The 27,653-nt window shown below is 43.6% G+C and overlaps 1 long non-coding RNA gene across 1 annotated transcript; it reads right to left on the reverse strand.

Moving 5' to 3' along the window:
• On the reverse strand, positions 1-27,653 carry LOC123385925. The gene is made up of 3 exons (XR_006599209.1): positions 27,580-27,653; positions 2,864-3,066; positions 1-906 (listed from the first exon to the last, which is right to left on the reverse strand). It is a non-coding gene; the product is annotated as an uncharacterized LOC123385925 (long non-coding RNA).

Below are 27,653 nucleotides of genomic sequence, written 5' to 3' on the forward strand. Positions count from 1 at the left end.
TTTAAGCTTAAAATTATTTCAAAATATAAAATAATGTAGTTTGAATTCCTATCAATACAACTATTGCATCCTTAGTTCTACCCCCAGAGAAGTTTTAGTTATTTCCCATCTCCACATCTATAAAGTGTTTCTGCATCTATTCCTTGATTTATGAATTTTACACTTTATTTATTTCCTTTTATAATAAACACTATAGTTCATTGATTCTACCTCCTACCATCATTAACTTCCAATATTTTTATATTCAATTCTCTGTTGATCCATCACTATGGTCTGGATGTTACTGTCCCCCCAAAAGTTATATGTTCAAATCCTAACCCCTAAAGGTGTTGGTATAGAAGGCGAGGCCTTTGGGAGGCCATTAGTCATGAGGCTGGAGCCTTCATAAATGGGATTAGTGTTCTTTTAAAAGATCTCACAGAGCTCCCTGCTTCTACTAGCATGTGGGGATAGAAGTCTGAACCCTGAAAGGGCCCTCACTTGACCTTGCTGGCACCTTGATCTCATACTTGCCGCCTCCAGAATTAGGAGAAATAACTTTCTGCTTTTTATAATCCGCCCAGTCTGTGGCATTTTGTTACAGCAGCCGAACAGACTAAGACACCCAGTTTTATAACTTTAAGTGAAAATGATACATTTAATATAACACCTTATGTTAACATATTGGAATTAACGTAAAAAAAGCTTTGAAAAAAAGATACCTTATTCTCTCCTTTCATCTACTATAAACAATATTATTGGCTTCATATCAGCACCCCTACTTTTTCTTCCAGTTGTCTTCTTCCTTTCTCTTAATCCTGTTCATCTGACTTTGAGGTTTCCATTTTGAAGAATCATAATAGTTACGTTTTGTTCTGAAACCATCATTTAGTCTTCCTTGTAGTACCTATTGGTTAAGTCCAGCAGCTGAAAACCAGTAAGCAACAGTCATATTGTTATAACCAGGTAAATAATGTTCATGCTAATTTACATAGTGTACACACTATAATTAAAGTTTCTCTTTTTTCTGCGCAGGTTTCTGTTTTCCTGGAATTTCTCATTAGCTTTCTTTTTTGTTTCTTCTGCCAATTGTCTTTATCATATTTCCAATTATTTCCAAATTCTTCATGACTTAAGTATTCTATTAAGTTCCCTTTTTTCCCAGAGACCTCCTTTCTGGGATGCCTGGCTTCCTGCTCAGGTGGGGACTATTTACACAAGGAATCTCTGGGATAACCTTGAGTCCCTCCTAGATTGGCCACACTATTTACTAGGTTTTACATCTTCCTCAACTTGCTCCCTCCATTTTCGATAGCATATCCTTAGGTAAATTCATAAGAACAGTTTTTTTTTAATGGGGTGCCTGGGTGTGTCAGTCAGTTAGGCAGCTGACTCAGGTCATGATCTTGAGATTTGTGAGTTTGAGCTCAGTGCAGAGAGTGCAGAGCCTGGTTGGGATTCTCTCTCTCAAAACAAATGAATAAACTTAAAAAAAAAAAGTTTTGAATTAAATAGGTTCAGTCCTTACTTGCCTGAAAATGCTTTGGTTTTACCCTCATATTCAAGTGACAGTTTTGTTGGGTACACAAATGTTGAAGATCTTTTTCCCTTCTAATTGTAAGGTCTTTGTCCCATTGTCTTCTAGCATTTACTTTTGCTATTGCCACTCTGATTCTTGTTTTTTGATGGATATTCTGTTTTAGTCTCCCCTGAAGCATTTAGAATATTCTTCAGTCTCAGTATTGTGAACTTTCATGTTCTGTCTCGGTATGAATATGTAAATCATTTTTTTAAATTTACAAGGTACTTAGTGCGCCATTTTAATTGCAGTGTCACTCATTGACATTGTAATGTCATTCAGCATCAGACATTTTTCTTAAATTCTGTCATAATTTCTTCCCTTCCATATTCTTGGTTCCTTTTTCTAAAATTCAGAAGTTAGGAGTTTAGACCTCCTTGATTGGTCTTCTATGTCTTTTCTTTTTCTCTCTGATATTTAGTGCTTTTGTGGGGTTTTGTGTGTGTGTCTTAGTGTCTTATTTTTGTGTCTGTGTGTGTTGGTTTTATTTTACTATTTGGGAGATTTCCTATATTTCTATATTCTAAAATCTATATTTCTATAATCTCTATTAAATATCTATCTCAGCAATCATGTTTTAATTTCCAAGACCCCCTTCTTATATTTTTTCCTTTTGTGAATAGCATTCTGTTCTTGTTTTAAGGACATGGTATCACCTCACATTTTTCTGAGGATATTATTTACAGATTTTTTTTTAAGTCTGTTTCCTGAATCACCTTTGTTTCCTCTGGAGTCAATTTTTCTGTTTGTTTAGTTTTTTCGTTTACGTAATTTAAACCAACTGTCTGGTGACCCTTGGATTTCTGTTCATGTTTAAGAATGAGGGATTAAGAAATTATATGAATGGGAGAGGCCTGTCATCTTGCAGGTGACTGAGCAGGAAGGCAGTTGTCCACTGGATGGTCCCGAAATGCTAGAATCCAGACAACTCTAGAGATGTTCTACTTTGGTAGTAGAGAACTTCTAATTTAAAAAAAAAAAAAAGTTTAAAGGGGCTCCTGGGTGGCTCAGTCCGTTGAGCATCCAACTCTTGATTTTTGCTCCGGTCATGATCTCACGGTTCATAAGATAGAGTCCCCCATACGCTGACAGTGTGGAGCATGCTTGGGATTCTCTCTCTCCCCCTTTCTCTACCCCTCCCCTGCTTGCACTAGGGCTCTCTCGCTGTCTCTGTCTCTCTCTGTCTCAAAATAAATAAATAAACATTTTGAAAAATTAAGTATTTTTCCTAGAGAATAATCCTAGCTTCCAAGAGTTTTGTCTGTGAGAGAGGGGAAAGATGGTGGGATCAGCTGGTCTGCTCACCTTCCTCCTGGTGTGGCTTGGTGCAGCACAAGTCTCCAGCCTGGATTCAAGCTCTGGTTCTCTTCCCTGGGAACCTCGTGTGAGTGGCTGTCATATCACAGACTTTCTCCAACTGCAGGTCCCACCAGGACATCACCCCCAGTCTCAGCCAGGTCAGCTGGTAAAGACCAATGCCATGAGGTGCTCTCTGTGCGGCCCTAAGCCTGTGGAGCAGGCCAAGCTCTATAAATAGCAGCGGTGATTACAGAGTAGCACTCTTTTTAAATGCTTGGATTTTATAGCTTTCCATTCAAAACAGTCCAGGCCCAGTGTTTAGTCTCTCTGGGGGGCTGCTGTAAAGGCCACCTTGTTTCACAGCTAAGGAGAGGTTACAAGGCAATTAAAATATTTTTGTCTCTTTTCCCTTTTGATGATTATTCCCATGCGGTGGCAGCCACTGGAGCAGTTCCTGCCTCCATTACCCACAGGGGAACTGGAGAACACAGTGGTGGCCACAAGCCCTGAAGCTGAGCTTGAATTAGAATTTCAGCCTTAACCCTTCTGTCGGTTTTCAGAGATTTAGAAGTAGAAATCAGAAATACTGGTGTCTTTAACAGCCATAGCTAGGCAACTGTCACTCACTCTGCAGGGGTGCTTTTCCCCTTCAGAAGTAGAGAAAACGCTTCTTGTCCCAGAGTAATTAAGTGATCTAAACGCCACATATGCTTTGGTCTGATAAATGCTGTAAGTGCACAAATAAATGCATGTTCCAGTCACATGTAGATATTTGGGGTAAAGACAACATTCCACATCAATTAACTCTGAATTGTAACAATGATAATAATGCCGGTTATAAACATCATCATCATATGGAAAGAACAGCTATCAATATCTTACATTGATCCTGGCATGTACAGCCTCTTCACGATGTTCGAAAATATTCATTAACCCTTCAGAGCAACCTCACAGGGCAGGCTAAGCAGAGCTGATTACCACCCCCATCATACAGGTGGACACACAGAGGCCTAGTTCTGGGGCTAGTTAGTGGCCAATGCTGAACTGGGCCAGTCAGGAATCAGCATGCTCCACGTAGTCTGTCTCGCTGGGGCCTGGTGGCCAGTGGGCAACAGCCCACATCACAGCCCTTGCCACCCCCCCCCCACCACTTCTCCCTCTGAGAGCAGAGGTGATGGTGGCTGATGTCTGGGGTACTTGTTTCTGCACTGTCCTGAGGAATGGATGACGAGGGGAGAGATGATTTGGAATATTAAGGATTCTCCAACTCAGCAGGAACAGATTCTGCAAAACCCTGTTCTTTCTCTCTTCCAAAAGAGCAATTATGAAAAGTATTTCCAGGAAGGAAAATATTATGCAAAACAAATAGTTATGACTGTAAATCATTGAAGAAAAATGCCAGCACTGCTTTTGGAGTCCAGTGTAGGCACTAAGGACTATTGGTGGTTCTGCCAATAGAGTTGGCATCTGAGACCAAAAGGACCACAGAGGTGACCAGGTCCAGATCCCTTGTTTTACAGGTGGCAATCTGGGGAAGGGGCACAGTTAGTGAATTCTCCCAATGACTGGAGATGGCGTTAGTAATATAGCCAGCACAGAGCCAGGTATGAAGCAGGTACTTACACATCAGTTAGGAAAGTATTGAGCTGCAAGCAGCAGAGAGCTGGCATTACAGGTTTGCTTTTCTCACATAACAAGTCCAAGGGTAGCCACGGTTGGGCCTGGGTGTTCCTGAGCTTAAACAAGAGAAGGAGGGGCGCCTGGGTGGCGCAGTCGGTTAAGCGTCCGACTTCAGCCAGGTCACGATCTCGCGGTCCGGGAGTTAGAGCCCCACGTCAGGCTCTGGGCTGATGGCTCAGAGCCTGGAGCCTGTTTCTGATTCTGTGTCTCCCTCTCTCTCTGCCCCTCCCCCGTTCATGCTCTGTCTCTCTCTGTCCCAAAAATAAATAAACATTGAAAAAAAAAAAAAAAAAAAAAAACAAGAGAAGGAAGTCCTACTCCTCAGGAGCTGATCTGCCCAGAGGCTGGATGGGGTTCTGGGGACACAATGTGACCAGAGAAGAGGGGGCCTTGTTTAGAAACCATAAAACAAACCAAGGATATTTTAACTTAAAGGGGAAGAGCCTGGTTGGAAACTTGACCATTATTGTATAGAAGACAACCTAGATAGGTCCTATGCTGCCCAAGGGGTTAGAAGGAGGATCAGGGAGGGGTGCCTGGCTGGCTCAGTCAGTAGAGCATGTGACTCTTGATCTTGGGGTCATGAGTTCAAGCCCCATGTTGGGGGTAGAGATTACTTAAAAAAAAATCAGGGAGTGCAATTGTTGGATGACAGTTTCGACAGGAATAATTGTAATGATATGCACTTATTGAAAATACTGAGTTTCCCAGAGATATCAAGTTGAATAAGGAACTGGAGAGGAGTTTGTGTGTGGAGGGAGGTGGAGGAGGAGGAGAAAGAGGAGGAGGATGAAGAGAAGGAAGGAGTAAGAGGTAGAGAAGGAGGGTTACAGCACTGAATAGAGAGATCTCCAAATTTCCTTTTGGAACAATTCATTTAACAAGTATCTGCTTAGTTTCCACTGTGTTCCATACAGGAAACATATTGTCCAAATAAGAAGCTGGTCTGATATGTATGAAAAACTCATGGAGAGAATATGGTACCTGATGAATGTTATTTACTGATTGACATCTCAGGAACCACTTGCCTTCTGCAGATCCCATCCCACCGCTCCCAGGATCCTCCTCTCTCCCCCCAGCTCCACACAATGGAAACAGCCTGTTTCCATTCAGGTTCTCAGAATCAGTGAACAGGACAATCTGTGTAGTTCAGTGGCAGCATTTTTTCCAGATACACTGGAGCCTGGGCTTAATATCTGTCCCATGTGATGTCCAGATGTCTGAAAGGCGACTAGGAAGATCCAGAAAGGTAGTGGGGTGCTCAGTCATTGATTAGTTGTCATTTGAGCCTTTCTGGCCCTCACTGCTCTTACCTGGAAAATGGAAGAGAAGAGTATCTTCCTTATAGAGTTGTTGTGAGCATGTAATGTGCTTTGTGCAGTGTTCAGCCCTTGGTATGGATTCAACAGATGTGGTTCATTTAGTTCCTCTGTCTCTGCTCTGCCACTGATTTGATGTCACTTTTCCAGGTCTCAATTTCTTCTCGTGGGTTGGACTAGAACAAGCCCTGTGATTTCTTCCAGCTCTGAACTTCCTGGTGCCCAAAACAAAATGGCTGCCATGTTTTCCCAGCCTTCACCAGGAGGTGGTCTCTGCCAGGAGGTGGCACCACTAATTCACTTTTCCAGCAGAGACGTGGGCTGACCATTTGTTTATTTCCCCTCAGCTTTGACAAGGAGCCTGAAAACTGGCCTCCTTAACAAATGCCTCTAAACTGACTTTTAAAATGATGGTGCCGATGTTTCCCAAATGTGACTAGATTTTCCGTTCTTGTTCCTGGCATATCAAATTTGCCTTCCTTTGGACAGTCATCAGTATTTAGGGAAGAGATAAATAGAGAACTCTCATGGAGCCAACTTCACCATTGCTCAACAGCAAAACTGCAGATACTAAGCACGTGCTGTTGAATTGCACCTACCATGGGCCATTTGCATGCTATTCCAAGGGCACAAATGGCCACTTATGCTGGCAATTGTTTAAATGCCACGTAGGAGATCACAGATAGAATTCTGCAGCCTCAGATCTCTGGCAGCAGTCAGGCTGGAGTGGCCCAGAAAATGTGGTTTTCTAGTCTTCTTGGGTTACTATGAACAGGATCAGTCTTGTGCCGTGAGAGCAGGACAGGAAAAGGACTTACAGCCAACAGAGCCGAATTCCTAATTTTGCCCAAGGCCAGTGCTGGATATGTAAAGTGAATTTAAGATGAAAATTCCCTCTCTTCCACCCTTTTAATTTTCTCAAGAGTTAAAGAAACAGAGGAAGGGGAGAAGGAGACGGAAAAGTAAAGAGGGGGAGAGAAAAAGAACAGTAGATTGTTTTTTGTGAAATAGTTAACATTCAAATAGCTATCTTGCCTTTTCCCTCCTAAGTAAATAATTTTAAAATGTAGGAAGTGAAGATATAACTGGATGAATTGGCCATTGCTTCTAGCTTGCCCTGTTTTACACGTGCAAGCTCTAAACATTTATTTGGCTGGAGGCTGGAAAATTAGTGGGCTAAATCAAATTATCCTGTGGATTGGTTTTGACCTTTTGAATGTTAGGTTGTCAAAACTTTCTTCTCTGGTACCAGCCTCAGCAGAAAATTTAGAATGTATCTGCTATGAAGAAGAAAAAATTACTTTCAGACCCTATGCAAGATTTTCTTTATCATCCAAAAAAGACAATTATGATTCCTAGTTTATGGCAAAAAATAAATAAATAAATAAATAAATAAATAAACAAAAGTGGTACGGGAAGAACAGTTTCCTCACTAGTGTCTTTTATTAGAGCTAAACCGATTATTTTAGATTGCTAGAGAAATCACATCACAGACCGTCGTCAAGTCTCGCTGATGGCAGTGTAGATCTTGTTAGATAAAGTCATTTTTCTTCATTACTAACCAAGTGCATTGTAAAGAAGTGACCACATCTTTCTGGTCTCTCAAGGTTTTAAAGGTAGAATGAGCAGTGGGATGTCAGAATGATGGTTCTACAGTGCTGTGTAGATGTCATTGAGGATTGTTGTTTCACTGGGTTGGGAAGACAGGGGGTGGTATATCCCAGAACATTCCCTCCTGCTCTTGCCCCCGCACCATCTGCAGAATGGGAGCAGGTGGCATGTGGGTGAGAGCATTATCACGGTTTCATCTGTTGTTACTTATGGAAAGAGAACCTGCCTGTTGACGTTACAGCCTTCTTCTGGTCTAATTAATGAGATCTACTCTAAAATTTACCAGGCATCTCATGACGCCACCAACAAATGAACTCCATTAGAAGATTCTGCAGTGGTTTTTTAAAAATGTCATCAATAGCACACCCAGTCCTTGCAAAAGGCAATTATTTTCTCTTGCTTGCTTTAAAGTCATGCTTACGGTGTATGAATGCCTTTATGAAAGGTAGAGTTTTCTATTTTGAAAAGCAAACCCAGACAGATTTCTGGCAAACTGGAAGGTGCCGTAGGTCTTATTTTCTTCCTTTCCCACAGTGTCGAATTAAGGATTAGGGGATCAACCCTACAGGCTCTTGAGAGGGGTAGTGTTTTATTAAAATGCATGTGAGGTGGGAATAAACCAACATTTATTAGAAACACACTATGAGGGAGCCATTTAACAGATGATATGAATTATCTCACTTAATGCTCATTACAGTGTATGAAGAAGTTTGTGTTATCCCAGTCCTTAGATGAGGAAACAGGTTCAGACAGAATGAGTAACCTGTTCTGAGTCATACTGCTTCTATGTGCTAGAAGGGAAGTTGAAATCTAGGTTTGAGCAGCCCTGTGCTTTTATGATATTCTAGGTAAGCTGGTTGCTTTACAATTTTTTTTTCAACGTTTTTATTTATTTTTGGGACAGAGAGAGACAGAGCACGAACGGGGGAGGGGCAGAGAGAGAGGGAGACACAGAATCGGAAGCAAGCTCCAGGCTCTGAGCCATCAGCCCAGAGCCCGACGCAGGGCTCGAACTCACGGACCGACCGCGAGATCGTGACCTGGCTGAAGTCGGACGCTCAACCGACTGCGCCACCCAGGCGCCCCAGTAAGCTGGTTGCTTTAGAAGCGAAGGATGTTTCTTGTCGATCACTTCTACGGCACTTACTGTGTGCTAAGCACTGCTTTAAGTTAGGACAGCCTGCACTGGGCTGAGTGGGAACAGAGAGACTGAATGAGGAGGCTGGGAAAATGGGTGCCGGGATAGGCCAAAGGAAATACCCATAGCACCCAAGAGTGATGCAGTGGGGGCCTGAGGCGAGGAAGGAGTGGTCAGCCACGGTAACAGGCTGACTACATCAGAACATTATTGCAGATGGACTTGGAGCAGCCTGAAGTGGGGAGAGATGATACCCTCCCCATGCTAGACTGCTCAAAACTGCAAAAGGCTCAGGGAAACATTGACCAGAGGACTGGGAAACATTGCAATGACCACCAGCTGAAGCAAGTTTTAGATTCAGTTGAATGTCGTCTCGGCCACAACCCCTCAAAGCAGTGAAGTTCTCAAGAGCCTGGCTTTTGCAGTTGAACCTGGCTTCCCATCTCTGTTTCAGCCCACTTGCTATGTGACCTTGCACGTCAGCTTCCTCATCTCTAATAATGACTGCCTAATAGGGTTATCGTGAGGCTCCAATGAGATCATTCCCAAGATGTGCTTAGCACAATGCTGGCATGATTTCACACATCCCCTCTAGGATTTTGCTTTCTTAGTTACCCCTCTCCCCATGGCGTTTCTGAACTCCTCATCTCTGTCTCCCCTCTGCCTGAGACCATAGCCGGGGCTCTCTCACCTTTATACCAAACAACAAAACAAAACACACCTTCCCTCAACTACTTGGTGGTGCTACCCTCTTAGTTCTCACGGCACCTGCAGTCTTCCTTTTTTAAAGATTGAGTTACAACTGACATATAACATTTCTCCATTCTTCTTGAAGGAAGAGGACTCGGGCTGCTAGTCCCGAAATGTAGGGACATGTGTTTTGCATATTTCTGTATCCCCAGCATCTATCCTAGTGCCTGGCATATAGTTGGCACTCAAATATTTGCTGAATAAATGCATGGATGTCTCCATTTCCTCATTATACTTTCCCAACTGATCAATGCCCTTGCTGCCTAGCTTCTGCTCTCGCCCCTCTTGATAAACTTCTCTTCCCCAAATTGCCTCTGACTTGATTACCAAAGGCAGGGGTTGTGGCTCCATCCTCTTCTCTCTGAGCTGTCTCCAGCCAACTCAAGTCTTTAAAACAGACTTCCACTTTGCAGTAAATAGTAAATGCAAAAGTACTCCAAGGGGCACAGACAGGCTTGGCTCTCCAGTTCTTAGTCATCCACTCAGTCAGCAGTATCCTTTGAAGTCTTCCGAGGTCACCTCTCTTTGATGGGGGTGAGTGGCATAAGACAGTGAACATCCCGGAAGCCATCTTCCCTGATCTCAACAGCTGGAAACAATCTCTTCCTGCCCTAACATGCCGTGCTAAGCTTTATCTGTGCTTCTCTAATGGAACTATCTCTTTCTTTCTATTTTGGGTTAAGGTATTTATAACCACATCTGTGGCACCTGCTATGTACCCTTGGAGGGCAGGAACCAGGCTTTTTCTCACCCACCCATCCCGCTCAGCCTCTAGTCTAGGGTCATACAAAGGGACCAACTGAAAGAATTGTGAAAAGAAGAGACCTTGGGTAACTATGAAAACACTGCCTGTGGAGAGTTTTATAACAAGCTTTTCCACTCATGTTATACCTAGTAAAGTCCCGCAACGTACTCAGCCCTGGCCTGGGTACAGTAGAGGGGTAAGATAGAGAATAACCCTGACAGCAGAGACCTAGCTTGTAATCTAGGTGGGACAAGTAGATATAAGCAACAAAGTTAAATGGCAATTCAAAAAATGCAATTAAAATGAGCAGTATGGAAAGAACAAACACATATTTAAATAATTATTGAGTAGCAACTACATGCCCACTGTGTGATACAGCACTAAAAGGGGCCAGGGGATTGAGTATCCCCAATGTGGTCATGCTGAGGGGTAGTTTTCAGAAGAAGGTAAGAATTACCCTGAACTCTTTCGATTATTTGATTTAATTTTCCACAGTACAGAGTACGTATGTCCTAGCATTAATTCCAGTGTACAAGCTGTAGGTATTGGGCACTGCCCTCTTTAATGCCCAGATGTTTACAATGCAGTAGAATAGTTAAGAGTGAGAGTCCCAGGTCAGCAGAACCTGGGTCTGAGTCCTGAATCTACCATCGTGGCTTTGGCAGGTCGCTTTCTCTTTCTCACCCTAAATCCCTCCACTATGAAAGAGAAATAAAAATGTCTGCCTCTCAGATATTATGTAGACATTTATGGAGCAGTCACTATGTGCAAGAAACCATTCTAGACATCAAGGATACAGCAGTGAACAAAAGAGCTGTGTTCATTGCCCTCGTGGACCATGAAGAAGATATGTGTGAACTGCTGGGCACAGTGCTTGGCACCCAGCAGTCACTCTGGAAACAGTCACCATGGTTATTCCAAGCATCTGATGGGGCAGAGTTCTCACTAAGTAGGCCCAATTTGGTTTCCAGCCTACTTTCTCAAGTCTTCCCTGCCCTCATCGCACAATCACCGCCGTCTTCTGTGGTTAGGGAACTTTTCTCTATACTTGCAACTGGTACCTAATCATAAGCTGTCTTATGATTTTATTGCCCCTCAGCTTGATCAGGCCTGTGTTGAGCCTAGAGAAAAGGAACCTATGTGAAAGAAGATAGTGGAGGATGGTCTAGCTCAGCATTACCTAGGGAATGAGCCTCATCCAATCAGTTGAAGGCCTTAAGAAAAAAGACTGAGGTACCCAGAAGAGGAAGGAATTCTGCCTACAGACTCAAGACTTCAATGTTAACTCCTGCACGAATTTCCAACCTGCTGGCTAGCTCTGCAAATTTCAGACTTGGCAGCCCCCACAATTGTGTAAGCCAATTCCTTAAGTTCAGTTAATATCTCTAGATGGATAGATAGATCGATTGATTGATTGATTTGTGTGTTTGTACACACACAAATCCTATTGGCCCTGTTTCTCTGGAGAACCCTGACTAATACAGCACAAAGACTTATCAAATCTTACAAAAATATTTGTGTCCTATACAACAAAACATTGTGTTTCATGCTAAAACAAAACAAACAAACAAAACCCACAAACTCTCAGAATACATTAAAGTCTGAAAATTCAGGAAGTGAAATGAAATGAACTTTGTCAAACCCAAGGATTCCTTAAATTAAGCATTTTAGATGACAGACCACAGGCCCCCTTCAAACTGGAATGTGTACTGTCATCCCAAGGGGCACTGGTGTTCCTTTGGAAGCAATGGGAGAAATGCTGGGATTAGCTTCAAACTCCAGTGCAGACAGGCAAGGCCCTTACCATCAGCTCCCAACAGCTTTACTGACCTCTTTTCTTTTTCATATTACCATTATTTCCATTTCTCTAACTCTATTTCTCCAAAATACGTTGTATTGAAACCTCGAAAGACTGGCATTCTTTGCTATTTTCTACATATGGGCCTTGGCTAATAATGCTTTTCCCTCTGCCTGAAATGTCCTTTTGTGGTCCTCCACCTTCTTCCACTCTCACACTTAAAATTCAGTCTCTACCTAGTGAACATCTGTTCATCTCTTAAGACCTACTTCTAATGTCTCTTTCTCCAGGAAGCCTTCCTGGAAGGCCCAGCCCTCACTTCTCCCACAGAGTGAGCCCTCCATCCTGTGCTTGAGCAGAGCTGTTAGCATACTTGTCCAGCTGGTGTGTGGTTATTTGTTTATATACTTGTCTCCTCTACCAGTGTAAGAGAGTACACAGGCCAGGAATTGGCTTATTCTTCATGGTAGTACCCGTGGCTACAATTTTGTTCAACTGAATGAATAAGCAAATGGACATTTTTTAGTTCAAAAACTTCCAAAGGTTTCCTAAAACTCAACAGAGCATTTATACCTCATTGGCTGTTAAGACCCTCCACTCATCCTCTGCCCACCTCTCCTTTCTTCCACACTCCCTCCCAGCATGCAATGTCCACATCCATCAGCATACCACAGATAGTGCATGGTCACTCCTAAAGTCATCCATTTGTTAGTACAACAGCTCCTTTCTGCAAGTTAGAAAGGTAAATTAAGCCATTTGCTTTTTACACCTTATTGTGAATTATCATGAATGTTGCCTTTCTCTTAAAAATAAAGTCCGATGTAAAGGGATTTCTGAAAGGGGCTACTCAAACTATTTGCCATTCTGACTTATGCCAGCCTACTCAAAAAAGAGATAGGAACCAGCTCTTCCAAGCAAATGTGTATGTATGTTTTACCTAAAATTTCCTTGCTCATCTAGTAATGTACACTGGAGCCTCCTTCCACCTCCATGTCTGAACATGACCTTTAGGGGGGAGGCCCCCATTTGCTGTTAGGGAATGATGAGACAGTACAACTAGGGTCCTAATCCCCCCTCTGCCACTTTCTAGTTGTGTGATCTCAGGCAAGCCACCTAACCTCAATTATCTTTTCTGAGAAATGGGAATTGTTAGGATTACGCTTACTTTACAGAGTTGTGATGTCTAGATGAGTACATGAAAAGTGTTCACCAGAGCGCCAGGTACACAGTATGTGTGGTACACATTAGCCTCTGTTTTCTTTGTCCTCCACAAGAGCACCCAACACTTAGAAGACCCTCTCTGAATGTGGGTTGAAGAGGAAGAAGACATTTTTGCACAATGGAAGGAACACTTTGGAGATGTCCTGGGTGTGATGCATTTATTCATTTCTCCATTAATTCAGCACTCTATGAGATGCTGCTACACTATGAGATGCTGCTACACGCGAAGCCAGCAAGCAGGACAGACATCATCCTGACCTCAAGGGCCCTAAGGTCTAGAGGGAGACAAGTATACAAACATTGCAAATCGGACAGAGCATATGAAGGAATCAAGAGATTAAAGAAGAGGCAAGAGAAGAGAGTGACCTCAGAAAGGAGATGGATTCAAGCAGAGACCTGGGGCATGAGTACAAGCTGGGGTGCTGGGTGTGGAAGAACTGATGAGAGAGGGAGGAGACACACACACACATACACACACACACACACACACACACACAAAAGGTCCAGAGCTGAGTTTTCACACCTTAATCTTTGGCTAGGGGTGGGCCCTGTCTTCTCTTGCCTGAGACCAGATGGAAAACTGCTCCTTTCTTAGGGGCCCGAGGCGATGGGGTCCCAAGCCCCCAAAACTCACTATCCTTCCTACCCTGAGGATCCAAGTTGGGAGAACTAAATATTTTCCATCTTTGGGGACATGCTTTTGCCCATTGCCAAGCAACTCAGCCCCCAAGCTCTACGCAGAAGATGGAGTCAGATTCACCTCCTTCCCCTCCTCCTCTGCCTGGGCTTCTGCACACTGCTTTTCTGCCAGAAAGAGAGGGAACCCAGAGGCGAGGGAAGCATCTTCCCTGGGGCTCCCTCCCTCCCTCACCTGCCTGGAAAGCTGGCGCCAGAAGGGAACCAATGGAGCCTGGAGAGGTTTTTCTAGGACAAAAGCACGAAGACACCAGGGAATGTACTTCTGACCATTAGGGGCCTCTGGCAGGGGGCTCTGTCTGCAACTCATCAAGCAGCCTTTGTTACCTGCTGCTGGGGGATTATTGACCCAATTGGCTATTATGCGAAGGTTATCGGTTTAAAATTCCTACCTGGCCTGAGGGCTGTGCTTTTCTGAGCTTTCAGTCCCACCACCAGACGTGAGATTTGCATGTGTGAATGCATTAGGAGACAGTGTTTCCTCCTTCGATTTATGGGGGAGCCTTCACTTTGAAAAGCTAAATCCGGGCTTGCAAATCATGCCAGTAGGTAACTGTCATCGTCCTGACAACAAAGACGATTGCTCTTGCAGTGAACAGGAAGAAATATTTTGAGAGCAGGCCCACGGCTTCTTGTAACCACACTGCTCCCTGCTCACTCCCACCTCCCACAATTATTCACTGGTGAGAATACTCACATGTCACATCTTCACTGAACTATTGTAAGTATGTAGTACATGACTATTTGAGTTGCTTCCAGAAGTAATCGCTCTCCACTCCCACCCCCACCTGCTACTGAATCACAGCAAATGAACAAAGAGGATGCACCGGGGCTTCAGAAAGTCTCCTTTTCTGGTGGAGGATGAGGTGGCCACCATGAAGACCTGGGTCCCCAAACAGCTGCAAAATAATAGGAACAGGAAGTCCCAGAGAAATTTTGGCAACATCCGTGTAAGACCCTAGAAAGAAATTCTACCAGCCACTCTCAGGTGGCACTTGTAACATCAGAGAACTACCGTGTTAATACTCCTTTCTCCCTTTTTTTGTTTGCTCACCTATTTTTGAACGAGTTTGACTTGATATTGCCTCCCCACAAATAGCAGCAGCCCGTGCAAAGCACACCCGCTCCCCAGGGACCCTGAGATGACAATAATATGTGACTGTACAAAGAGTCCAGGGGCCGAGCAGTCATAGTTTGGGGTTGTTTTTAAAGCAGGGGGATGGCCACAAGGGTCCTTCCAGAGCAGGGGTGGGTAGGTGGTGCTGGGAACAGGCTTTGCAGACAGAGAAATCTGTTTATCTTCACACTCCGGAGAGGCAATCACTCTTCCCGTGACAGCAAGAGTACTGTAGCGAGCACATTCCAGGAGCAGAGATGTGTGGGCTCCTTGGCCAAGTGGCCTTCTCCTAATCAGCAGTGGGTCTCAATGAGATAAAATGGGGTGAGAGCAGCAGGAAGCCTTGTTCCATCTTTCCCCCTTGTCTTCAGAAGAAACTCTGATCAAAGGGGAAGTGGTATTTGTGAAGAGCCGGGAAAACTTGAAAGAAAGTCACAGTGGGCATGGATATTTGTTTATATTTGTCTGGGTTCTGGGGCAGTCTGGCCTGCGGCTATTCGGCAGGCCTGCCCTTTCTTCATCCCACTACCCCTCACCCCATCCATTCCCCCAAATGGATAGGTTTCCTAAAAGTTAAAAATGTTTCTTACAATTCTGTGATTCTCGCAAGCACCTAATACATTCATGATTTTATAGGCCAAGAAGGAACTGCGATGGTTTATCTAGATTTTACAGTTTTTAATATCTATAAAAATAGATATGCTCACTAATGTTCTTTGTCTCTGAGGCCTCAGAAAAGAAGGTTTTTGGACACAGACTGGATAGAGAAAAACCAAATGTGTTCGTGTGTGTGTGTGTGTGTGTGTGTGTGTGTGTGTGTGTGAGGGTATTTTTTTTAGATCAAAGAGTTTCATTTGGTGTCTTTACTTCTCTCCTCTTTCCTTCCCCTCCCCCCTTCATCCCAGATCTGTTTGAAAAGGACTCAGATCTCTTTTCCCACACACAGACTGACCTGATAGCAGAGGAATGAGTGGGGGAGGGGTCTGTTCTGGTGTGGAGTATAGCCAGTTCAGCACCCTCAGTCTCTGATCTAAAGGAGATCCTGGGTAAGAGGAGATTGTGAGCAATCACTGTACCCTGTGGAGGTGCAAAAAGTAAAAACAAATGCCCCACTTTGATTTTAAGGACAAGACAGTAGCAGTATTGCTTTTACTGCTTCACCCAAGACTACTAATAGTTGCCGTGCATGTATAGAGCTTTTATGTTCCAGGCATTGTGTTAAGCACAATGCATGGATTAGCTCTTTTAATGCTACTGAAAATACTCTGTGATAGATATGATCCCTGATTTCCAGATGAGGAAATGGAGGTTAAGGGATATTAACTGGCCCAAGGCTGCATAGCTAGTAGCACCAGGTCTGTCTCACTTCAGAAACTGAACTCTTGGTCAGTATGCAATCAATGCTGCCGATTGGTAATGTAGATATAAATCAAGTGCAAGGAATCCTTTGACAAGTGCCAGGCAATATACTGTCCACTACGAGGCAGACAAAATTAACAGCATACGTTAGTAAACATGGAAGCCTTCGTGAGAGCAGGACTACAGCTCAGCTGACGGATGGAGATGTTATTGTATGGACTGTCGCACATCTGGAAGCAGAGGCAAGCCTTGAAATCAGATGTATTCCAGACATGCACAGGTCCCCCTGCCTCCCCCTTGGAAAAACCTTTGCTGGGTCCTGCTGTGCCCTCCAGCTACGATCCTGTTCTCTCTTCCCTTTCCCTGCCAACCTTTCTGGATGAAAAATGGAGCCACTCATCATCCCATTTCCTCTACCCCACCCCTGCACCCCAGCTTCCTCTCACTGCCTTCCTGAGAGCTTGAAGAGGTTACCGGTGAACTGCTTATTTCCAAATCCAATGACATTTTCTCCAGCTTCATTCTCTTGATCTCCCCCAAGCATGTGATGCTGTTCAGCAGCCCCTCTTTTCCCCTTGATTCTGTGATTCTGCCCTGTGTGATCCATTGTTCCTTTGACTGCGTCAACCATGGCTTTGTCCTTCTTCTCTTTTTTCTCTAGGATATGCTCTCTCTTAGCCATGTCTCCCAGTTCTCTCACTGCTTCAGCCCTCATCTCTGTGGACAAGATAGCCAACAGGATTCAGTGAAAAGAGAACATGATCGAACCTTGGCCATTCCTCTCCACACCAGCTGGGAGGTGCCAGGTAAGCCATGTATTTACTTTTTCTGTGCCTTACTTCCCTTGTCAGTAAATTAAGGATGGCCACAAGCACTGCACTGCGTGAACACCCTATATACATTGTAAAGAGTTGTGGGAGAATTAGTTATTGCTTTTGTCATTACTTTATTTCTGACATTCTGTTCTAGAAATAGTACTCACACGCTTTTCCTTGAAATTTGGAGCAGGACTTCTCAAATTCTAATACTACCATTCCCATCCTAACATGCATAAATATTGTGAGTTAGTACAATGTATCAATTGACATCCAGCTATGAAGACCCACCCAGACAGTTTTATGTCCTCCAGTTGGATTGAGCCTGGCCTTTTGCCAGTAACCCTCCTGTGACTTCTCAAGCTCAGTGCCCTACAGTGACTGCTGTTAACCTTCTCTTTCTCTCAGTCTTAGAGTTAGAGAGACATGGTTCAAATCCTGACTCTGACTCACTAGCTAGGTGACCATGGGCAATGCATTTAGCCTCTCTGAGCCTCAGTCTGCTGATTTGTAACATGGGAGCTGTTATTGGTTGAATGTGTCCCCCACCACCATGAAAAATAAATACATTGATTCAGAATACAACCCATAACTCAGAATATGACCTTATATGGAAATAGGCTAGCTGCAAATGTAATTAATTAAGGTGATGCCACACTAGAGTAGGATGGCCCCCTAATCCAATATGATTAGTGTCCTTACAAGAAGATGGGCCATGCAAAGATGAAGACAGAGACTGGAGAGATGCATCTATAAGCCAGGGATACCAAAGACTGTCAGCAAACCACCAGAAGCTGGGAGAGAGGCCTGGAACAGGTTTTCCTTCTCATCCTCGGAATGAACCAGTCGACCAACATCTGTATTCAGACTTCTAGGCTCCTGGACTGTGGGACAGTAAATTTCTATTGTTTCAGACAGCCAGTTTGTGAAATGTTGTTACAGCAGCCCTAGAAAACTTATTCAGGAAAATATCCATCTTGAAAGAAATAAGACAACTGATCAAAGTGTCAGGCTGCTGCGATGTGCACAGCTCCGCCCCACCCTGCTTGTGCCCATATTGCCTGCCTTTACAGCTAAACTCTGTCTTCCCTGTGGTCTCAGAGGGAGAGGGATGTCCTTCCTGTATTTGCACACATCATAACTGCCACCTAAGCTCTGGCTCTGATTCCTTCTTTACTCTTTAAAATCACACCAGGATTCGGGCATCTGGGTGGCTAAGTCAGTTGAGTGCCAACTCTCAATTTTGGCTCAGGTCATGATCTCAGGGTTCATGGGTTCGAGCCCCACATCAGGCTTCATGCTGGAGATTTTCTCTCTCAGTCTCTCCCTTTGCCCCTTTCCCCTGTTCGCATGCACTCTCTCTCTCTAAAAAAATACATAAAATCCTTCCAAGGGCAAATTTGCTTTCAGAAGCTGCCACTACTGCAGTAAGAGTGGGAGGATACAGACAAACACAATGTTCCATGCCAAGCATGACCATGCCCCACCCCTGAGACTGCACCTCTCCATCCTCACCTTTGCTTACTTGACCCCCACCTCTCTCCCCCGATCCTAAGGACTCAATTTCAATCACATCCTCCTGTTTCCACCAACATGAGAAGAGAACAGTCCTCGGAATTTATAGCCTCCTTCCAACTGTCACCCTATTTTCTCTTTCCAAAAAGTTGGTTCTTCAAATATATGATCCAAATCAGCGAGTTTAAGATCTATTTCTTTGTTATGTAGGCTTTTGCCACTCCAGCCTCCACCTCTCCAGTCTCCAGAATATTGTCCTAAGGGTAACAGTAACATTTTTTAAAGTTTGTTTGTTTGTTTGTTGTTTGTTTGTTTTTCATTTATTGAGAGAGAGAGAGAGAAGGAGAGAGGGAGGAAAAGAACCCCAAGCAGGTTCTGTGCTATCAGCACAGAGCCCGATGTGGGGCTTGAACTCCCTAACTATGAGATCATGACCTGAGCTGAAATCGAGAGTCAAACACTCAACCAGCTGAGCCACCCAGGTACCCAACAACAGTGACATTTTTTTAAAAACAAATTTTCCAACTTTTCGGGATTGGACAGTAATAGTTCTTCTTACCCAACATTTGCTTCCTCCAGAGGCTAATTTGTTCTTTCCTCTGCCCTCTTCTCTCTTCTGCCAAACTTTTCAAACAGGGATCTCTGACTGTGAGGTGGATGCTTCTTGTGATTCTGTAAGGCTCACAAAGACTCCTCTGAGGAGTGACCCCGGTGACCTTGGCCATAGCTGATTGATCCAGGGGTGGCTAATTCCCCGTAGTGTCCCTTCTAAGAAGGTTAGGTATGGAGGGGAGAGATGACAAGCCTGGAAGTTGTTGACACTAAATCACAACCGTGGAGGGACTCTTGAGAGAACAACTTCCACTTCACAAGTACCCAGATCCTCCCTGGGTTCTCTTCTTCTCAAACTAGAGTCATCTGATTCTTTCTTAATCCAAAGTAGACCCCACAGAGACTTCCAGTTTCTGGTCCCATATGTAAAGAACTTGGAGGTCATCACTCCCATCCACACATACACAAAGGCTCAACAAACCGAGAATTGATAACTCTTCTTAAATCCTCCAGAGAACTGAGGTCATAGGACAACCCCCTCTCCCACAAAGTTGAAGAGTGGGAGGATACAGACAAACACAATGTTCCAGAGTGGAAGCTCAGGAGCAGAAAACTCTACAGAAGTCACTACTTTCATCTGGCACATCCCATGTGACTCAGCAAAATTGGCACTATATGTTCCCACTATTAGCTTAAGGCAGCCATTGTTGGCTCATGTTGCTCAACCCCATGGAACATATTCTAGCTTCTACGTGCTTTCTATCTGTGTGCATGTCTCCATTCTTTCACACATTCAATAGCTACCCAGTGCTCACTCACTGAAGATTGTACACCAGCCTCTGTGAGAAATATGAAACATAGGATTCCTATTTTCATGGGACTCATCACCTGCTGGAAGCAGATTTACAAAAATAATACTAAACTCAAGTTTGGTTGTGATCTTCCGCTCAAGCAGAGGCACCAAACAAAATGTGCCATGGAGAATTAAGTGTGACTGTGGATATTTGGGAAAGCTTTATAAAACCCTTGACATTCAAACTAGGTCTGAGAGGATTTCAACAGATACAGATGGGGTGGGGTGGTGGCCCTGGACACAGGAGGAAATGACAATGTATTCCTTGTCATGAAGGACAAAGAAGGGGATCAGTCTGAAGGCTGGGGCTCTTGCTGTGTGGGACCAGACTTGTGATTATAATAAATCTGACGGCTTGGCGTAAGATGAACTGGAAAGAGGAGAACTGTACCAAGCCAAACAAGTACTTAATACAAAAACTAGATAGAGGTAGAGGGAAAGAGGGGAGAGAGACACAAGGTTTGTGGGAAGAAGAATGGGCAGGATTCATGGACTGGATGTGTGGACACCGAGGGGACAAAAGGAGATGGAGATCCATTTCTTCACCCCACAGCCTGCTTAGCTCTGGCCATCGACCGCCCTGTACCATCTCAGAGGGGCCCCACCACTCTCTCAGCCCCTAAGACTGGCTGGCCAGGGCTGCATCAATAGAACACATTATTAGCAGATTGTCCCCAGCTTCCATCCTGTAGCCAGGGACAGGCAGTACGAGTGAGTAGCACATGGTACAGTCTTTAAAAAGGCAAAGAGACTACAGAAACTCCAGAAAGTGTCTTTCTGAAGGAACTGTGTGGAAGGTGTTTAGTGGAGGAAAGGGAGGCATTTTAGACACTTCTTCCATGAGGAGGGAAGACACAGACTACTTCTGGGAAAGGAGGTGAGCCTGGTTGGACCTTTCCCTTCGCATTGGCTTTCAGAACACCTTTCTCCACCCCAAGCCCTGCTCTTGTCACTTCCACCACTGGCACACTTTGCATTTTAGTCACACCCCTGACTTATGTCACAGATTTTCCAAACTGAAAGTGATCTTGTCACTGATCACAGGGTCTTGATTTCGGCTCAGGTTCGGGAAATAAAAGTTGTGCTTATTTCATAGGACTGTGGCTCGGACTAAATAAGACTGAAGGTAAAGGGCTTGGAACCATATTTAGAACATACAACAAATGTTTACTGTTACTATTGTTAACTGTTCAAACGTCTTTCTTATTTTGAATAAATAACGTACATTTGAATATATATGTAATTCCTTTGAATGTATATATAATTCCTCCAGTCAACAAATATTCACTAAGTACCTACCATGTGCCAAGCACTGTGCTAGCTGCTGGGAATAGACTCGGTCCCCTGCCCTCACCTATTCTCCAGATCAGTGGTTGCTGGTATAACTCGGCCTGGAGAGAAAGCTATGGGAGAATCCTACTGCAGGCATCAGGAAAACTTTCAAGAGAAGACATTTGATCTTATTTAAGGATGAGTTTGACGGCCTGGGGGGAAGAAGGGAGAGAGCCTCACAGGCATTCCAGCCTCTGGGAACAGACTGGCAAAGGGTGGGGCTGAGAAGCTGGTGGTCAAGGAAGGCAGTGGTGGGAAAAGGCTACAGAGAGGCCCTGGGGCCACATGGCAAAAGCTTCTTATAAGTAAATTGCAAGCTTCCTGTCTGTCCCTTAGGGATAATTAACACAGTGCTTAATTCAAAAAATGACTTGATTGATTTCTCTTTTCCTCCTTAAAACACACATGGAGAAAACGGATTCACTCTCAGTTTCTATTATCACCACTGTATGTTTTTGATTCCCAGATCTACGTTGCTGGTTCTCTTTTCTCTACCAGGAGCCCCACATTGCCAGATGCTTGTGTGGTTGAAATATTAAAGATTCTCCTGCCCCAGTATTTCCTGTTACAACCTCCACTCTTGCCTTAATAGGGCAGCTAGGCCAGAACATATCCAGTGCCTTAATAAGGGTAGGAAAAACTTTTGACATCAGAGCAAGTCTTCCCACTCTTAAACCAAGATGAAGATTTTCTGCTTTGGAAAAAGGCAAGTCCAGTTTGGGGAGGCAGGCAGTGATAAAAATCATTAGCAGATAGCTTCCTGAAAAAGCATAGATTTTGACCTGTCTGCCTCTTTTAAATTGGCCTGGGGAGTGGGAGTGGTAAATGACAACAGAAACTGTGGATAGGTGTCCGGAAGCTGAGAGCAAAGGACACTCATGTCCTGGTCCTCTGGTAGACCCAAGAGGCAGCACAGCCCAGAGAGGGTCTGAGCAGCTGCCTGGCCCCACACAGCACCAGGGTGTAGAATGAGCTCCTTTGAGCCTGAAGGGCACAGAGAAGACAGAATCAAGGCATGAGGGACACTTCAGCCATGAGCTGTGTAGATGGAAGCCTCAAAACAAAATGGTTCTTTGAGTCCTCCAGGAATTATACCTAGTTCCAGGGGAAAGCAGGAGAGACCCCATAAATTTGACCCTAAGAAAAATGACTTATAAAAATGTAAATTTACTTTTATTTTTACACGTTGGGGTTTGAGGCTATCCCCACTATCTACATTAAAAATTCAACTATAGTTAACTTTAAACTCACGATGTGTCACATTTTTAAAAACACGTTTTGTTTTGTTTAATTTTTAAGAAAGCACACTCACATGGGGGAGGGGCAGAGAAAGGGGGACACTGGATCTGAAGCGGGCTCTGCACTGACAGCAGAGAGCCTGATGTGGAGCCAGAACCCACAAACCGTGAGATTATGGCCTGAGTTGAAGTTGGATGCTGAACCCACCGAGCCACCCAGGTGCCCCAAGCCACATTTTATTTCAGTAGATGCTTCTTCGGCACCCATTAATCGCAAGGTACCCACAAGAGGAAACTGGGGTAGGCAGATATGCGAATATGTACATATTCAAAGTGCAAGCAACGTGTTGTAAGTACACAGAGGTGCATTCTGACTGACAGGAGGGGAAAGTCATAAGGAAGGGGTTGGCATGGGTGCAGGCTTAGAAAGAGATGGGTAGGAAGTTGATAGTGAAACAATAGTGATTTCTATTGAAGAAGTTGGTTACACTTAGAGCATAACCCGAAGGGAAGGGTCTATAGGGGACTATATGTCCCAGATCTGAGCCTCACTCCTAATGAGCCAACACCTGCATTCTCCAAATCCGTAAGGTCATGTTTGATGCTTTCCTCCCTCTCTTCCCAGGGCCAAACACTTTCAAGTCTCATTTTTCCTATAACTATAACAATAGCAATGAACATCATAAAAAGTTTTAAACAATAATAGCAACTATCATTTAGGGATTTGTCATAGTAGGAAGCTTTTTATGGAAATTATCTTCTTTATCCCTAAATAATCCCAAATATCAGAAGTGTTATCCCATGCAGGAGATTATCTTCTCTTCTCCAACCTCTATCCTCATCCCAATAGTGTCTAAATAACTACTAAGATTTTTTTTCCAACATATTCTATATGATCCAAAGTGTTTTTGCCATGTACATATATCATTTTTTCTTGACAAAAAATTGTTTTAAACCTCCTAAGTGATCTTGTCTTTAAATTTCCATCCTGCTCTCCATCCGGTAATAATAATTTCACATTTTTCTTCCTCAATATGATTTCACACTACTATTTAATTGCTCAAGAAGCTACTCACTAATTCCTACCTGTATGCCTCTCGACATTTGCTGCCTCCTCTGGGATTTATTTCAAGCTGCTTTCTCTTCCTTCTCCCTGGAATATCCTCCCTGACCTCTACCCTACCTGCACCTCCCCCAGCAAAATCTGTTCATTAAATTATACCCACTCTTTAAGACCAGGCTAAATAACTACCTCCTACATGAAGCCTTCCGGAAGTCCTCCCATGAGAATGACTCCCTTCCCTCTATTCCTGCGAGTGTTGTGTCTGTGTCTTTATGTGGTTGTATGTAAGTCCTGTATATATTTTTCTCCCTCTTCCACTGAGTGGTGGATCCATATCTTATACTTCTCATGTGTCTTATGCATCCACATTGCTCACATTACAGAATTTTACTCATAAATGTTTGTTGAATCAGATAGAAGCGAATCCAAATTTCTTAATCAGGTGCTCAAGGCCTTTCCTTCCCATGTTCTGTTCCTCCAGCATGTACACTAGATTTTTGTGAGGCCGTGATCATTAACACAATCATTTCCTCTTCTTCCCCTGGTTATTTTCTCCTAAAATGGAGGCGGAAGGAACTAGTTGAGCATCTGGCAGCCAGAACTGCCCTGCCCGAATGCCTGCCTGAGCCCTCAACAGGCAAACACCATGGGAATTGGCGGCATGGAGGGGAGTTGTGGCAGTTTTTTTTGGGGGGGGGGGGGCGGTGGTGGGAGGCTCTGGACTTCCAACAATTGGAGCAGCCTCATCTGGGGGCACCCTGATGCTGTAGCCAACTGTGGTTTCAGGGAGCTGAGGTCACTGTAGCTGGAAGCCTAGAAAATATTCAAAAGTTAGACCCATATTCCAGCAGACTTTCCAAAGAAAGGTAAAGAGGAAGTGAAGAAGTAGAGAGAATTCATGGTGAGGCCTTGCTGATTTCCTTTTCAAATTGATGGAGAGAGATTAATGAAGACGAGATGTCCCTGAATCTGTTAAGGTATAGGTGAACAAATCACTGGATTTCTCTCTTTAAAAGATGTATGCCCAAATGTGCTTTAAAAGGTTCAGAAGTGGAAAAGACAATGTGTCTTTAATAAGAAATCATTGTCCCAAGTACTACATAAGTAATATACAGTTAGAACTAAAGAAACCAATACAACCATATGCTGAACGTACACCATATGCAAAGTTTTTTAATGTTTATTTTTATTTTTGAAAGAGAGAGAGAGAGAGAGAGAGGGGCAGAGCACTAGTGGGGGAGGGGCAGAGAAAGAGAGGGAGACACAGAATCTGAAACAGGCTCCAGACTCTACACTGACAGCAGAGAGCCCAAAGTGGGGCTTGAACCCAGAAAACATGAGATCATGACCTGAGCTGAAGTTGGATGCTTAACTGACTGACCCACCCAGACGTTCCACCATGTGCAAAGTCTTAGAAGCTTATATTAAAGTTCTTAAGTAGTTTAGGGTTGAAAGCAGAGTTAGTACTTGAGATAGCTGCCCAAAATGTTTTACTCTACTTTCCAGAATACAAACCATTATATATAGAGAATAGTCTGCAAGAACAAGAGCAATCTAGTGCCTTCATTCCTGGAGAAATATTATAGAAAACAGAACATGGCCTGTTTTTAATTCCTTACTAATCAGAAACAAAAAACATGGGTGTTTTAACTATGTAGACTAACAAATTAAGAAGCAAGAATATATCTTGCAGTCCAACTTTCTCATTTTGTTGATAAGAAAAAAATGAGTCCCAAAATGATTGAACAACTTGCTCAAGATCATCAAATGCACTGATTCAAACTTCCAATCATAGGGGTGCTTGGGTGTCTCAGTTAAGCATCTGAATCTTGATTTCGGCTCAGATCATGATCTCACAGTTTGTAGGTTTGAGCTCTGTGAAGGGCTCTGTGCTGACAGTGTGAAGCCTACTTGGGATTCTGTCTGTCTGTCTCTCTCTTTCTCTCTCTGCCCCTCCCCTGCTTATGCTGCCTCTGTCTCTTTCATAAATAAATAAATAAATAAATAAATAAATAAAATCTTAGAGAAGCTGAAGGGAAATAATGCCAAGACCTGGAAACCATACCATCACTAAACAATTCTTACAGCATGATGGGTAGGAGATTCCCCATGCCCAGTCTTCATCATTTTGGCTACTCTGCCAAACAGAAAGAGGCTTGAACCCCAGCATCTGGTTGTCCATGTGCCTCTAGACTGGAAAGGTCAGTCAGTGGGTCAGTTTTCAAATCATGCTGGCTTTTAGAAAACAGCCATGCAGGGAGAGGCCAGAAAGAAGAGAGGGAGGGACAGAAAGCTGAAGCCTTTAAAAGCTCTCCACAAAAGGCAAAGAGTTCTCCTCAACCAATCCTGACCTCTACTGACCTCCTGACCTTGTTACCTAAGGTCAGCTTAACACTTTAGAAATGATCCTGGCTGGCTCTGTAACCTCTGTCACTCACAACTAACAAATATGTCTTTACAGGGGTCACCTTTTGGCCAGAAACTGGCAGATTCTTTCCTTTCAATTCATATTAACCAAAAGTCTCTTTGGCTTCTAGGCTGTCTAGTTTGAAACCATTTTCACCGACACAGGATGCTACAATAATTTTCACTAACACAAAATTCTCTAAAGAGTCTAGATTAGTACACAGTTTGGAAAACTGAGTACATTTCATATGGATGCTCACAGAACTAACACAGCGTGTGCCCGTGTAAATGATCATGCTGCTATTTAATGAGAGAACACAGGATGACTGGAAACTTAAATTTTAGGGGTTCAAATAAGTCTTGTCTTTGGAGGAATTGTCAGTAGTCTCTCGTGTACAGAGATGCTTGGAGAGAAAGAATAGGTGACCTAAATAAGGCAAACAACCATCCTTAATTATTCTCATCACACGGTCAAGTGACGAATCTCCATGCGCAAATAGACAAGTAAAAAGACTGCAGCAGTGGGGGCAGAGGGGAACTGGGTGGCTCAGTTGGATGAATGTCCAACTCTTGATTTCAGCTCAGGTCATGACCTCACAGTTTCTGGGATCAAGGCCCGAGTTGGGCTCCACACTGACAGCATGGTGCCTGCTCCTAAGCCTCCCTCTCTCTCTGCCTCTCCCCCACCCGCTCTCTCTCAAAATAAAAATAAACTTAAAAAAAAAAAAAAAGACTGCAGGTTTTCAGCATAGTTATCAAGTTTCTGTTTTTTTTTTCAAGACAAGAGAGCAATCAAAATAATTTATACTTAGTCTCCAGCCCTCCAGTTCCTCACATTTACTGTAAAGATGTCTTATTACTCAAGGGATTCACTATCTCAAGATTCTCTCTGGCTAGTCTTCAAATTCAAATAAGGTACCATCCAAATTCAGCAAGTTTCCCTTATAAGAGCAGAGTTAGCTTCCAAGTTCTGGTTCTCAGACCTTCTTTTCTCAACTAAATTTAATTCAACCATACTGTTCCGGATGTAGAATTCAGAACCAAATAAAGCATAACCCTGAACTTCAATGAGTGCAGAATGAGGGAAAGTGGAACTAACTGGTAAACAAATGAGTGAAATAAAGGGTAGTGTGAGTCCAAAGAGGGCAAAAAAGCACACAGGAGTATGGTGGAATGGTCAGAAAGGATTTCATATGAAGGGTGTGGCAGGGTGGTCGCCTGCCCCCAGTATGGACCCAATTAGCCTCACTTTCTGGTATTCACATCCTATATAGTCCCTCTGACATTGTATCAGAGTTAGTCTGTGTCATGTATAGGATATGATGGAAGTATTGGTGTGTGACTTCTGGAGCTAGCTCATAAAACATTGCCATTTCTGCTTTGCTTTCTTGGATCATTCACTCTAGGGGAAGTCATTAGTCATGTTTTGAGGATTTGTAAGCAGTAGAAGAGAGCCCCATGTTGGGAGGAATAGAGGCCTTTCACCAAGAACCAACATCAACTTGATGAGTTACCTGAGACGTGCATCTACCAAGACCAGCTGACATCTTGACTGCAACCTCACGAGAGACCCTCAGTTAAGATGCAC

Source organism: Felis catus, chromosome B3 (assembly GCF_018350175.1).
Source record: "Felis catus isolate Fca126 chromosome B3, F.catus_Fca126_mat1.0, whole genome shotgun sequence".
NCBI classification, from domain to species: Eukaryota; Metazoa; Chordata; class Mammalia; order Carnivora; family Felidae; genus Felis; species Felis catus.